The sequence below is a fragment of the Ranitomeya variabilis genome, chromosome 8 (genome assembly GCF_051348905.1).
Source record: "Ranitomeya variabilis isolate aRanVar5 chromosome 8, aRanVar5.hap1, whole genome shotgun sequence".
Taxonomy (NCBI): Eukaryota; Metazoa; Chordata; class Amphibia; order Anura; family Dendrobatidae; genus Ranitomeya; species Ranitomeya variabilis.
Window position 1 is genome coordinate 67,657,554 of NC_135239.1, and position 12,689 is coordinate 67,670,242.

Below are 12,689 nucleotides of genomic sequence, written 5' to 3' on the forward strand. Positions count from 1 at the left end.
CCTCTTACTAACTGCTGTTTTTTTTAAAAATTGGCTGTTCCGGCCTACTAAAGGTGTCTGTCTGCCCCTGCCTGGTGTTGTCCTCAACTGAATAAAGCTGAGCTTCAACCTTCTGTTCCAAATTACCATTTTTAAAAATGCAATTGGCTGTTCCGGCCTACTAAAGGTGTCTGTCTGCCCCTGCCTGGTGTTGTCCTCAACTGAATAAAGCTGAGCTTCTACCTTCTGCCTCTTACTAACTGCTGTTTTTTAAAAAAATTGGCTGTTCCGGCCTACTAAAGGTGTCTGTCTGCCCCTGCCTGGTGTTGTCCTCAACTGAATAAAGCTGAGCTTCAACCTTCAGTTCCAAATTACCATTTTTAAAAATGCAATTGGCTGTTCCGGCCTACTAAAGGTGAATGTCTGCCCCTGCCTGGTGTTGTCCTCAACTGAATAAAGCTGAGCTTCTACCTTCTGTTCCAAATTACCATTTTTAAAAATGCAATTGGCTGTTCCGGCCTACTAAAGGTGAATGTCTGCCCCTGCCTGGTGTTGTCCTCAACTGAATAAAGCTGAGCTTCAACCTTCAGTTACAAATTACCATTTTTAAAAATGCAATTGGCTGTTCCGGCCTACTAAAGGTGTCTGTCTGCCCCTGCCTGGTGTTGTCCTCAACTGAATAAAGCTGAGCTTCTACCTTCTGCCTCTTACTAACTGCTGTTTTTTAAAAAAATTGGCTGTTCCGGCCTACTAAAGGTGTCTGTCTGCCCCTGCCTGGTGTTGTCCTCAACTGAATAAAGCTGAGCTTCAACCTTCAGTTCCAAATTACCATTTTTAAAAATGCAATTGGCTGTTCCGGCCTACTAAAGGTGAATGTCTGCCCCTGCCTGGTGTTGTCCTCAACTGAATAAAGCTGAGCTTCTACCTTCTGTTCCAAATTACCATTTTTAAAAATGCAATTGGCTGTTCCGGCCTACTAAAGGTGAATGTCTGCCCCTGCCTGGTGTTGTCCTCAACTGAATAAAGCTGAGCTTCAACCTTCAGTTCCAAATTACCACTTTTAAAAATGCAATTGGCTGTTCCGGCCTACTAAAGGTGTCTGTCTGCCCCTGCCTGGTGTTGTCCTCAACTGAATAAAGCTGAGCTTCAACCTTCAGTTCCAAATTACCATTTTTAAAAATGCAATTGGCTGTTCCGGCCTACTAAAGGTGTCTGTCTGCCCCTGCCTGGTGTTGTCCTCAACTGAATAAAGCTGAGCTTCAACCTTCTGTTCCAAATTACCATTTTTAAAAATGCAATTGGCTGTTCCGGCCTACTAAAGGTGTCTGTCTGCCCCTGCCTGGTGTTGTCCTCAACTGAATAAAGCTGAGCTTCTACCTTCTGCCTCTTACTAACTGCTGTTTTTTTAAAAAATTGGCTGTTCCGGCCTACTAAAGGTGTCTGTCTGCCCCTGCCTGGTGTTGTCCTCAACTGAATAAAGCTGAGCTTCAACCTTCAGTTCCAAATTACCATTTTTAAAAATGCAATTGGCTGTTCCGGCCTACTAAAGGTGAATGTCTGCCCCTGCCTGGTGTTGTCCTCAACTGAATAAAGCTGAGCTTCTACCTTCTGTTCCAAATTACCATTTTTAAAAATGCAATTGGCTGTTCCGGCCTACTAAAGGTGAATGTCTGCCCCTGCCTGGTGTTGTCCTCAACTGAATAAAGCTGAGCTTCAACCTTCAGTTCCAAATTACCATTTTTAAAAATGCAATTGGCTGTTCCGGCCTACTAAAGGTGTCTGTCTGCCCCTGCCTGGTGTTGTCCTCAACTGAATAAAGCTGAGCTTCAACCTTCAGTTCCAAATTACCATTTTTAAAAATGCAATTGGCTGTTCCGGCCTACTAAAGGTGTCTGTCTGCCCCTGCCTGGTGTTGTCCTCAACTGAACAAAGCTGAGCTTCCACATTCTGGCTTTCGCCCTATACTATCAGATATTAAACTGCATTTGGCCTACTAGTGTGGTTATGCCCTTGAAACAGTGTCTGCTGCTCTTGGGTTTGCTACTCCACTGAACAAAGCAATGCCGCCTGTTTAGTCCTGTTACCAATTTTGAACTGCATTTAGCCTACTTTATTCTTTGGCCCTATATCTGTTTCCTCCTCATCCTGCCCATTGCCCAGCCACTGCTAGATGAGTCTGCTGGTACATTGACCTAGACCACTACATTCCCCTTATACTCTACACAGCCAGAATCTGACCCTGCTGAAAGTAAGGTTCCCCTTCCCGCATGTTATACCACCTTACACAGGGACAGAGAGGAAGGTGCAGATGAAAGTGCAGGTTCCTTCATCAGGTGGGGGGGCATACTCGTTGGCGACGTCACTGGCACAGGGCCCCTCAGAGTACGCAAAAGTGTCGCTGCTGGTGGGAGGCGCCCCCGCCATGCAAACACACATCGCTGTACTTTGAGGGGCCCTGTGCCAGTGCCAATGCGAACGAGTGGGCCCCCCCCCTGCTTGCTCAGGATCACAGCACTTGCAACGTTGAAATACTTACCTTTCCCTGCAACACCGCCGTGACGTAGTCCGCATTTCCTGGGCCCACAAAAAACTTGAGCCGGCCCTACTCCCCCCACAACTTTTGCCAAATGACCCCCAATTCCCTATGCCCAACTATTATTATAAAGTTAATTAAGATTGACAAGCTTCAGAAACAAGAATGGATGTTTTTGGCATTAAAATGGGCACTGTAGGTGTTTTCCTGGCCTCCACTCACTGCCGACTATGCTTCCCCATTGACTTGCATTGGGTTTCGTGTTTCGGTCGATCCCCGACTTTTAGCGATAATCGGCCGACTGCACTCGACTCGACTCTGGACAAAATCGGGTTTCACAAAACCCGACTCGATCTTAAAAAAATGAAAGTCGCTCAACTCTAGTGAAAACCATTCCCGGTGGCTACTTTGAAGAACCTAGAATATAAGACATATTTTCAGTTGTTTCACACTTTTTTGTTAAGTATATAATTCCACATGGGTTAATTCATAGTTTTGATGCCTTCAGTGTGAATGTACAATTTTCATAGTCATGAAAATACAGAAAATTCTTTAAATGAGATGTGTCCAAACTTTTGGTCTGTACTGTACATATAGTACAGACCAAAAGTTTGGACACACCTTCCCATTTAAAGATTTTTCTTTCTGACACACCCTAATACTGGAGGAGAACCTCAGCAGATGACCGCACTATTACTGAAGATAATCTGTATATAAAGGCCAACATAGATATTACCGCCATATGGTCAGTGGTAGATACCAGCCCTACAGAACATATAAGAGATCACAGCACAGTTACAGATAATGTCTTACAGCTGACGTTCTTTCTGATGGAATCGTTCATTTTTCCCGTCTTTTTCATCTGGCCCAGACCGACATGACAACTTCTTCCAGCTACAACTCGTATGCAGAGAATACAACAAAGACACTTAACTTCTCATATTCCAGCCATCACCATCTATTCCCAATCTGCACAAACTTCTCATCCTGCTGATACCCCAATACTGAGCCGCTGCTGCCGTATGTGTCCCTATTACTGCCCCTGATACCCCAATACTGAGCCTCTGCTGCCGTATGTGTCCCTATTACTGCCCCTGATACCCGAATACTGAGTCGCTGCTGCCGCATGTGTCCCTATTACTGCCCCTGATACCCCAATACTGAGTAGCTGCTGCCTCATGTGTCCCCATTACTGCCCCTGATACCCCAATACTGAGCCGCTGCTGCCGTATGTGTCCCTATTACTGCACCTGATACCCCAATACTGAGCCTCTGCTGCCGTATGTGTCCCTATTATTGCCCCTGATACCCGAATACTGAGTCGCTGCTGCCGCATGTGTCCCTATTACTGCCCCTGATACCCCAATACTGAGCCACTGCTGCCATATGTGTCCCTATTACTGCCCCTGATACCCCAATACTGAGTAGCTTCTGCCGCATGTGTCCCCATTACTGCCCCTGATACCCTAATACAGAGCCGCTGCTGCCGCATGTGTTCCCATCAGGGCTGCCACTAGAAATTTCGGGGCCCCATACTGGCAAAATTTTCGGGGCCCCCTTGAGACTCCGCCCAGGCTCCACCCCAGCCCCGCCTCCACGCTCCACCCCAGCCCCGCCTCCATGCTCCACCCCTCAAACTGTCCACAGTCCCACCGCTCTCTCTTGGAAAATCTCCACTTCTCACCTATCACACATTGACAGTTCCCATCACCAGATCACACATATAGCCGTCAGCTTTTGTTTTGGCCAAAAGATTTTTGAAGCCACCAAAATGACAAGGTAGACTCTTTTGGCCAGGCCCTTCTCTACTGTAACCTATTAAATATTTGTTAAAATATGCAATACAATTTAGGTATATTGTTATTTATTTTTCAATTTTTAAAATGACCTATAATACCACATACAAGGAACAAACACCACAGCACCATGACCAGATGACATATTACCACCACAGTGATCGAATAATATCAAATACAAGGAACAAATACCACATCATGACCAGACCACATATTACCACCACATAGTGACTAAATACTACAATACTGATCAGTAATAAAAAAAAAAAACCCACAATACTATCACCATCAGTGCCATTATACACAGGAGATCTGTACTTAGTATGCAGTGTCTGTGTACAGGTAATCCAGTGATCACCAGTGACATTATACACAGGAGCTCTGTATATAGTGTATAGGTAATCCAGTGATCACCAGTGACATTATACACAGCTCTGTATATAATGTATAGGTAATACAGTGATCACTGGTGACATTATACACAGGACCGGTGTATATAGTATACAGTGTATAGTGTCAGTGTATAGGTAACACTGACTCACCAGTGACGTCTCTAGGTGAAGTCCTTCATCTTTCATCCAGCACAGACCGCCATCATTTCTTCCAGCCAGGGCTCCTCTCTGCAGGAAATAACACCGTTATCTCGTTCCACTTGCAGAACACATTACTTAATTTTCCCAACTTCTACATTACACCACATGAAGAAGGCAACATAGTATCACTCTACACAGTAATAGGACCGCCCCTCCATTTAAAACAGTGTACTCAAAAAATAAAATAAATACATCACTGCAGTAATAATATCCCTTAATTATCCCCTATGATAATAATATTCGCCATCCTAGCCCCCGTGTGTCTCATTCCTGGCGTCAGCCATATGTTCTCCTATCCTGCCCTAATGAGTATCTATTCTGCCCCATATGATCTCCCCATCCTGCCCCATCTGTCTCCATCGTATCCATCCTCCCCATGATCCTGCCCCATCTGTCTCCAATCCTGCCTCCAGTGTCTCCAATCATGCCCGTATCACCATTCTGCCCCGTCTCCAATCATGCCCCCATGTCTGCAATCATGCCCCCTGTGTCTCCATTCTGCCCCATCTGTTTCTAATCCTGCCCCATCTGTCTCCAGTCATGCCCCAGTGTCTCCAGTCATGCCGCCATGTCTGTCATCCTGCCCCGTGTCTCCATTCTGCCCGTGTCCAGCAATCTGCTTGTGTCCAGCGTTCTGCCCCCGTGTCCAGCGTTCTGCCCCCGTGTCCAGCGTTCTGCCCCCGTGTCCAGTGTTCTGCCCCCGTGTCCAGCGTTCTGCCCTAGGCCCCCCGGATCGCCGCTCTCAATAAAAAAAATAAAAAAAAAACAAGTTCTGCTTACCTGGCCACGCTCCTGCTCTCTCCACGCAGCTGAAGCGTGCACTCCCGGCGACTGACAATGATGTCAGCTGCCAGCCTCAGATTGGCTGGCGGCTCTTAACTATTGACGTGCTGGTGCGGGCCCGCACGTCAATAGCGTTAAACAGCTGCAGCGCCGCTAAGGGCCCGGTTTAGCCTGCGGCTGCCTGTAGGGGCTCGGTGAGCAGATGAGACGGGGCCCGATGCGGGCCCCCTCTGCCCACCAGGCCCCATACGCCAGTCACGGCTGTAATGCCCTGATGGCGGCCCTGGTCCCCATTACTGCCCGATACTCCAATACTGAGTCGCTACTGCCGCATGTGTCCCCATTACTGCCCCTGATACCCCAATACTGAGACGCTGCTGCCGTATGTGTCCCTATTACTGCCCCTGATACCCCAATACTGAGTCGCTGCTGCCGCATGTGTCCCCATTACTGCCCGATACCCCAATACAGAGCCGCTGCTGCCGCATGTGTCTCCATTACTGCCCCTGATACCCCAATACTGAGTCGCTGCTGCCGTATGTGTCCCTATTACTGCCCCTGATACCCCAATACTGAGTCGCTGCTGCCGCATGTGTCTCCATTACTGCCCCTGATACCCCAATACTGAGTCGCTGCTGCTGCATGTGTCCCCATTACTGCCCCTGATACCCCAATACTGAGTCGCTGCTGCCGCATGTGTCCCCATTACTGCCCCTGATACCGCAATACAGAGCCGCTGCTGCCGCATGTGTCCCCATTACTGCCCCTGATACCCCAATACTGAGTCGCTGCTGCTGCATGTGTCCCCATTACTGCCCCTGATACCCCAATACAGAGCCGCTGCTGCCGCATGTGTCCCCATTACTGCCCCTGATACCCCAATACTGAGTCGCTGCTGCCGTATGTGTCCCTATTACTGCCCCTGATACGGCAGCAGTGGCTCAGTATTGGGGTATGTGTCCCTATTACTGCCCCTGATACCCCAATACTGAGCCCCTGCTGCCGTATGCGTCCCTATTACTGCACCTGCTGTGTGGTTCTCTGTGCCCTCTAAATTCTAAAGCACCCCTCTAATATAGCAATACTGGGTGCAAGTGCCCTAAAAAAGTGTCCATGTTTTGCCTCCTAGAAAGTAATATTGCCCTGTATGCCCCTTTGATAGCCACAGTAACCCGAGTTCCCCTATAACAATAAGTGCCCACTTTACATTTAATAATGTCCCAAGTCTCCCCCCTGTACAGCTCCCCTATACACAGTATGATGCTCTCTTATACACAGTATAATGCCCCCACACAGTATACTGACTCCTTAGTAGCCTTCAAACTGTTTGATGGCTCCAACAATGTATAATGATCCCCTCACTGTAATCTCCATACTGTATGATGGCCCCCTAGATAGCCTCCATATACAGTAGCATAATGCACCAAATAGTCCACAATATAGTATAATGCACTCCCCATAGGCAGACTCTATAGCATAAGGCAGCCCCCATAGGCAGACACTGTAATAAGGCAGCACCCCCATAGTCAGCCCCTATAATAAGGCAGCACCCCCATAGTCAGCCCCTGTAATAAGGCAGCACCCCCATAGTCAGCCCCTGTAATAAGGCAGCCCCCCTATAGTCAGCCCCTGTAATAAGGCAGCACCCCCATAGTCAGCCCCTGTAATAAGGCGGCCCCCCTATACGCAGACCCTGTAATAAGGCAGCCCCCCCTATAGGCAGACCCTGTAATAAGGAAGCCCCCCTATAGGCAGACCCTGTAATAAGGAATCCCCCCTATAGGCAGACCCTGTAATAAGGCAGCACCCCCATAAAAATAAATAAATACTCACCTCTCTTCTTCCTGGTTCCTGCTCTGCTCCCGCTGATCTCCTGACAGCGGGCGCCAGGCAGTGACGTCATTGTGGAGCGCCCCCTACCACAGGGCCACAGAGTCCAAAGTACCGGGTCTCCCTTCCTTCTCTGTCGATGTCACGGTGGCTAGACCCCGGCCTGTGACCCTGTTAAGGGGGATCCAATAAAGGAATAACAGTTCGATGTGTGGGTGGTAGTGATGATGTGGTGCAGTGCCGGTCACGGTAATTAACGAGGACACCAGGTTGCAGTCTCTTTACCTCTTTACTGAAGGCTCAGGATCCTCAGTCTGGAATACGGTTAACCGGGTGGTGAGAGTCCGGCTGGTCCGATGGCACCTCCAGAGCTCCCTTTGCAGGTGGAAATCTGTGCCTACCTTCTAGCGCTTGTGTGTTGTGGTCCTCCCCTGCGGTGCTTACGGGATAGTCCCCACAACTGTTGTGTCTGTTTCTGAAGTTCCCTCACAACTCAATCAAGATGTTCTGCTTCGTCCCCCAGATTATATGGCTAGGACGCACCCGTATGACAGGTAGGCTCGGAGTTCTTCCGGGACCCTAGAGTCGCCCCTCTCCAAATGTTGCCCCCTATGTCTTCTTAGGTGATTTGGGTGAGACAGCCCGCCTATAACTGACTGTCCTGCCGTAGGTTTGAAGTTAGGCCTGGAGCTCTATACTTCCTCAGCGTTTCCGGCCACCGGCTGCGCGCCTCATTAGGATGTTGCCTCGACTTACAGCACGACTCCTACTGGTGTTTCTCCTTGTTGCGTTGATCTCGTTTCTCACCCTCCTCGATACACCTCGCTTCTTATCCTTTGTTAGGGTACCGCCGCGATCAGGTGCAGGCGCGGTCCCGTAACGTTCTCTCCGTTCGCTAGGCCTCTGTCAGGATCCCACCCCTGACAAGGACCCCCCTGAGTCTCTCCCCGCAACACCCTCTGCCACTGGATGTTGCCTGTTCGATTCCCAGTCAGCTTCCTTTCTAACTTCCTATCTAACCCCCAGTTTTTCCAGACTGTGAGGAGTGGCCTAATACATAGCGCCCTTAGCTCCCCCTGGAGGCCAGACTGTGAAGTGCATTGGTGTCTGTGATACCTGGTCAGGTGAACTCCTTCAGTGCCATCAGACGTACCATCACTCCCCTTAGTGGCGGAGCATCAGTACTGCAACGACCAGAACTCTGGGGCGCTGCACTCCCCCCCGGCTAAATCCAGTACTCCTGGACTGGGAAGAAACAACAATACATGTCAGCAAAAAGACATACAATTTTTGAAATGCAATAAACAAGTAAACTTTTAACAGAGCTTCCCTTTATGGGAGGTGAGGACACTTGAACGTTGCAAACATGGTTAAATACTTTTAAATAACGTACTATAACTAACTTCTCTTACCCAACCGGGTATCCTACTAAGTGCAATTTCCGAACAATAATTTAACATTGCCTTTAAGGACGTACACACGAAATCCACTAAAGACCTTCTTATAAAACATTATAAGGCTAATCAACCTTTCTTCATTTTCCATCTTTACATCTGCAGGACCACCTGTCTATCTGCCCCAGGCCTACTGCCTCTCGTTCTGTTGCAGGACCGCCCCTTTCCGCCCGGGCCTACTGCCTTTCTGCTACTATACACAGTATAGAACATATCATCCATCTCTCAGTTCAAGATCACTGAGCCATCTCTGTATGGCTCCTAGGAGGACTCACCGATTAACCCCGTACGGGTCCACTTCCTGTCCTCGTTCTCTGACACATCATTAAACATTTCTTACTATCAACTATCTAACTACACATAACTTTACATGTAAGCATTATCACTATTTCTCTTAAGGCATCATTATACTTTAAGTGCTATGGGTAAACGTTCCCTTTAAGAGAGGACCAAGTCTCTATGAGGTAGTGCAACTTTCTCAAGCTGCAAGTCAGTGTGCAGCAAGGACTCCGGTACTGCTTCCAGGAACAGTTTCTTCGCAAAGAGTCCTTTCTTTTGTAAAACCAGTAGAGGGCACCTCTAAGAAGGTGCAAACTATTTACAGTGAGTTTGTAATCATGCAGTGTTCATGATCCAGCAGTTCTTTTCAACAGTGATGAACGAGAAACAAAACCAAAAAGGCAATAATAGGGATCCCGAGTAAACGAAGGGATCCCTTTAAGAGTTAACCCTAGACGGGTATTATCAGCAAAAACACATAAAACGGACAGTTAACTATTTACATTCTATAAGGCATCTAGAGTTTCATAGTATGTTGCAAGACATCAGCCGATAGTGGACACCTCTTGACCGTTCAGGCTTCGGCCCCTGGTCGGCGGCTGATGTAGTGTCAGTGGTTGGTCCCTCGGGTGCAGTCAGGTCACCCGGTGTCTGGATTTGAAGGCTAACCCTGGCTGCAAGCTCGGTAGCCGCAACAAGGCGTACAGTGGCGATAGTAACAAGATCTGTCAAGTCCGGATCGGTCAGGATCGGGGCAACAGGTGACACCCCCCCAGGCCCACATCGTTGGACGTTCCGAGCGCACCATCCTTGCGCACTCCGGTGGCGGGTGTAGGTCACCTGATCCCCCTTTTGCAATAGTGGGTCACCATATTGGTTGCGGCAGGGAGTCTTCACGTTGTAACTGGTAACGAAGACGTCAGTCGGTAGTCCCGGTTCCCAACCCCGCTTTGAGTGAAAGGCCAGCACAGTTCCCCGCTTTACCACGTCTTTCCTGCCGCACGCAGGCTTCGGGCGTTGTACTTTCGGCGCATTAGTTTGTTCTGTGTCTTTTCGGTTTTTCCAATGCAGGACCAGGCATTGTTTATATTGTTCCCAAGTGAGCACAGCAAGGGTGAGGCCTTCCTCCCGAGCTCCTTCTGGCCCGGTCCAGGGGGTGTCCCACTGGAGGATCACCCCTTCTGGGCTCACATCTATGGGTTCCCCCATCGTGGTCGGTAGTGAAGGTACCAGCTTCCCCATCGTGTCGGGGGTGAGCACCACCAGCCCCGCCGAGAGGAAACGGTTATTGTTGGGGTGAGGAGCGGTCGCGGGATCAGTCAGGGGAGCAGGATCGGTCAGGGGAGCAGGTGCGTCTTCCATACCTGCGCCTGATGTGATTCCACCGATGTCGGTCCGTTCCGCTGACAAGGACACTGGAATCGGCCGCAGCCCGGACTGCGGTTCCTCCACGGTGGCCTCTGGATGTGGTTCCGCTCTCCATGGCTCCGTGGTTGGGATAGGTAGGCTCGACTCCTCCGCCGACGGCTCCAAGGAGTTCGAGTCCTTCAGCTGCGGTGGATTCGGGTCCGTCTCCGGTGGGTGAGGACAAGCCGGGAATACTTCGCTGTCGTTCGGGCACTTGCTGCTCATCGTCGCTGTCCGGCATTCGGCGGCACCGCATACACCTGGCTCCGCCATTTCTCCAAGGTCGAGCTCCCTCTTCGCCTCGTTCCCGCCGTTGCAAATCAGGGGGTCGTTTCCCTCTGCTTCTGGGCAGGTCATCATCTCGCAGCAGAAGTCAGAGGGGGCGGTCACTGCTTTTGGCGCCGCTTTGGTAGTCTCCTCCCATGGCACGCCCTTCTTCTTCCTCTGCGCTCCCTGTGGCACTGCAATGGCGGCGGGTTTTGGCGGCAAATAGCAATGCACAGTCTTTGCAATAAGTCACAGTCCAAGTACAATAAATCACAGTCCCAAGGCACACATGACCTGATTCTTCAGGCTTAAGTAGATCCTGTTTGTGACGCCAAGTTGGAGCGCCCCCTACCACAGGGCCACCGAGTCCAAAGTACCGGGTCTCCCTTCCTTCTCTGTCGATGTCACGGTGGCTAGACCCCGGCCTGTGACCCTGTTAAGGGGGATCCAATAAAGGAATAACAGTTCGATGTGTGGGTGATAGTGATGATGTGGTGCAGTGCCGGTCACGGTAATTAACGAGGACACCAGGTTGCAGTCTCTTTACCTCTTTACTGAAGGCTCAGGATCATCAGTCTGGAATACGGTTAACCGGGCGGTGAGAGTCCGGCTGGTCCGATGGCACCTCCAGAGCTCCCTTTGCAGGTGGAAATCTGTGCCTACCTTCTAGCGCTTGTGTGTTGTGGTCCTCCCCTGCGGTGCTTACGGGATAGTCCCCACAACTGTTGTGTCTGTTTCTGAAGTTCCCTCACAACTCAATCAAGATGTTCTGCTTCGTCCCCCAGATGATATGGCTAGGACGCACCCGCATGACGGGTAGGCTCGGAGTTCTTCCGGGACCCTAGAGTCACCCCTCTCCAAATGTTGCCCCCTATGTCTTCTTAGGTGATTTGGGTGAGACAGCCCGCCTATAACTGACTGTCCTGCCGTAGGTTTGAAGTTAGGCCTGGAGCTCTATACTTCCTCGGCGTTCCGGCCACCGGCTACGCGCCTCAGTAGGATGTTGCCTCGACTTACAGCACGACTCCTACTGGTGTTTCTCCTTGTTGCGTTGATCTCGTTTCTCACCCTCCTCGATACACCTCGCTTCTTATCCTTTCTTAGGGTACTGCCGCGATCAGGTGCAGGCGCAGTCCCGTAACGTTCTCTCCGTTCGCTAGGCCTCTGTCAGGATCCCACCCCTGACAAGGACCCCCCTGAGTGTCTCCCCGCAACACCCTCTGCCACTGGATGTTGCCTGTTCGATTCCCAGTCAGCTTCCTTTCTAACTTCCTATCTAACCCCCAGTTTTACCAGACTGTGAGGAGTGGCCTAATACATAGCACCCTTTGCTCCCCCTGGAGGCCAGACTGTGAAGTGCATTGGTGTCTGTGATACCTCGTCAGGTGAACTCCTTCAGTGCCATCAAACGTACCATCACTCCCCTTAGTGGCAGAGCGTCAGTACTGCAACGACCAGGACTCTGGGGCGCTGCAATTGTGCCCGCTGTCAGTGTCGGCGACGTCAGACGCCGCAACTGACGGGGATGATGGGAGAAGGAGCGCAGCGCTCCTTCTCCCATCATTGCGATTAGTTAAATGCCGGTACAGGTGATCTTCCAATGACGGCGGGGGGCCCCATAGCACCCCCCCCCCCGCCCATGGGCCCCATAGCGGCGGGAGATCTATTCTCCCTGCTCTGCCGCAGAATGTAAACAGTTACAGTAGCGTAGCTCCGGGTGGGCCCCTTTTGCTCACCTCTAGTCTGTACCCCAAAATGTTACACTTGA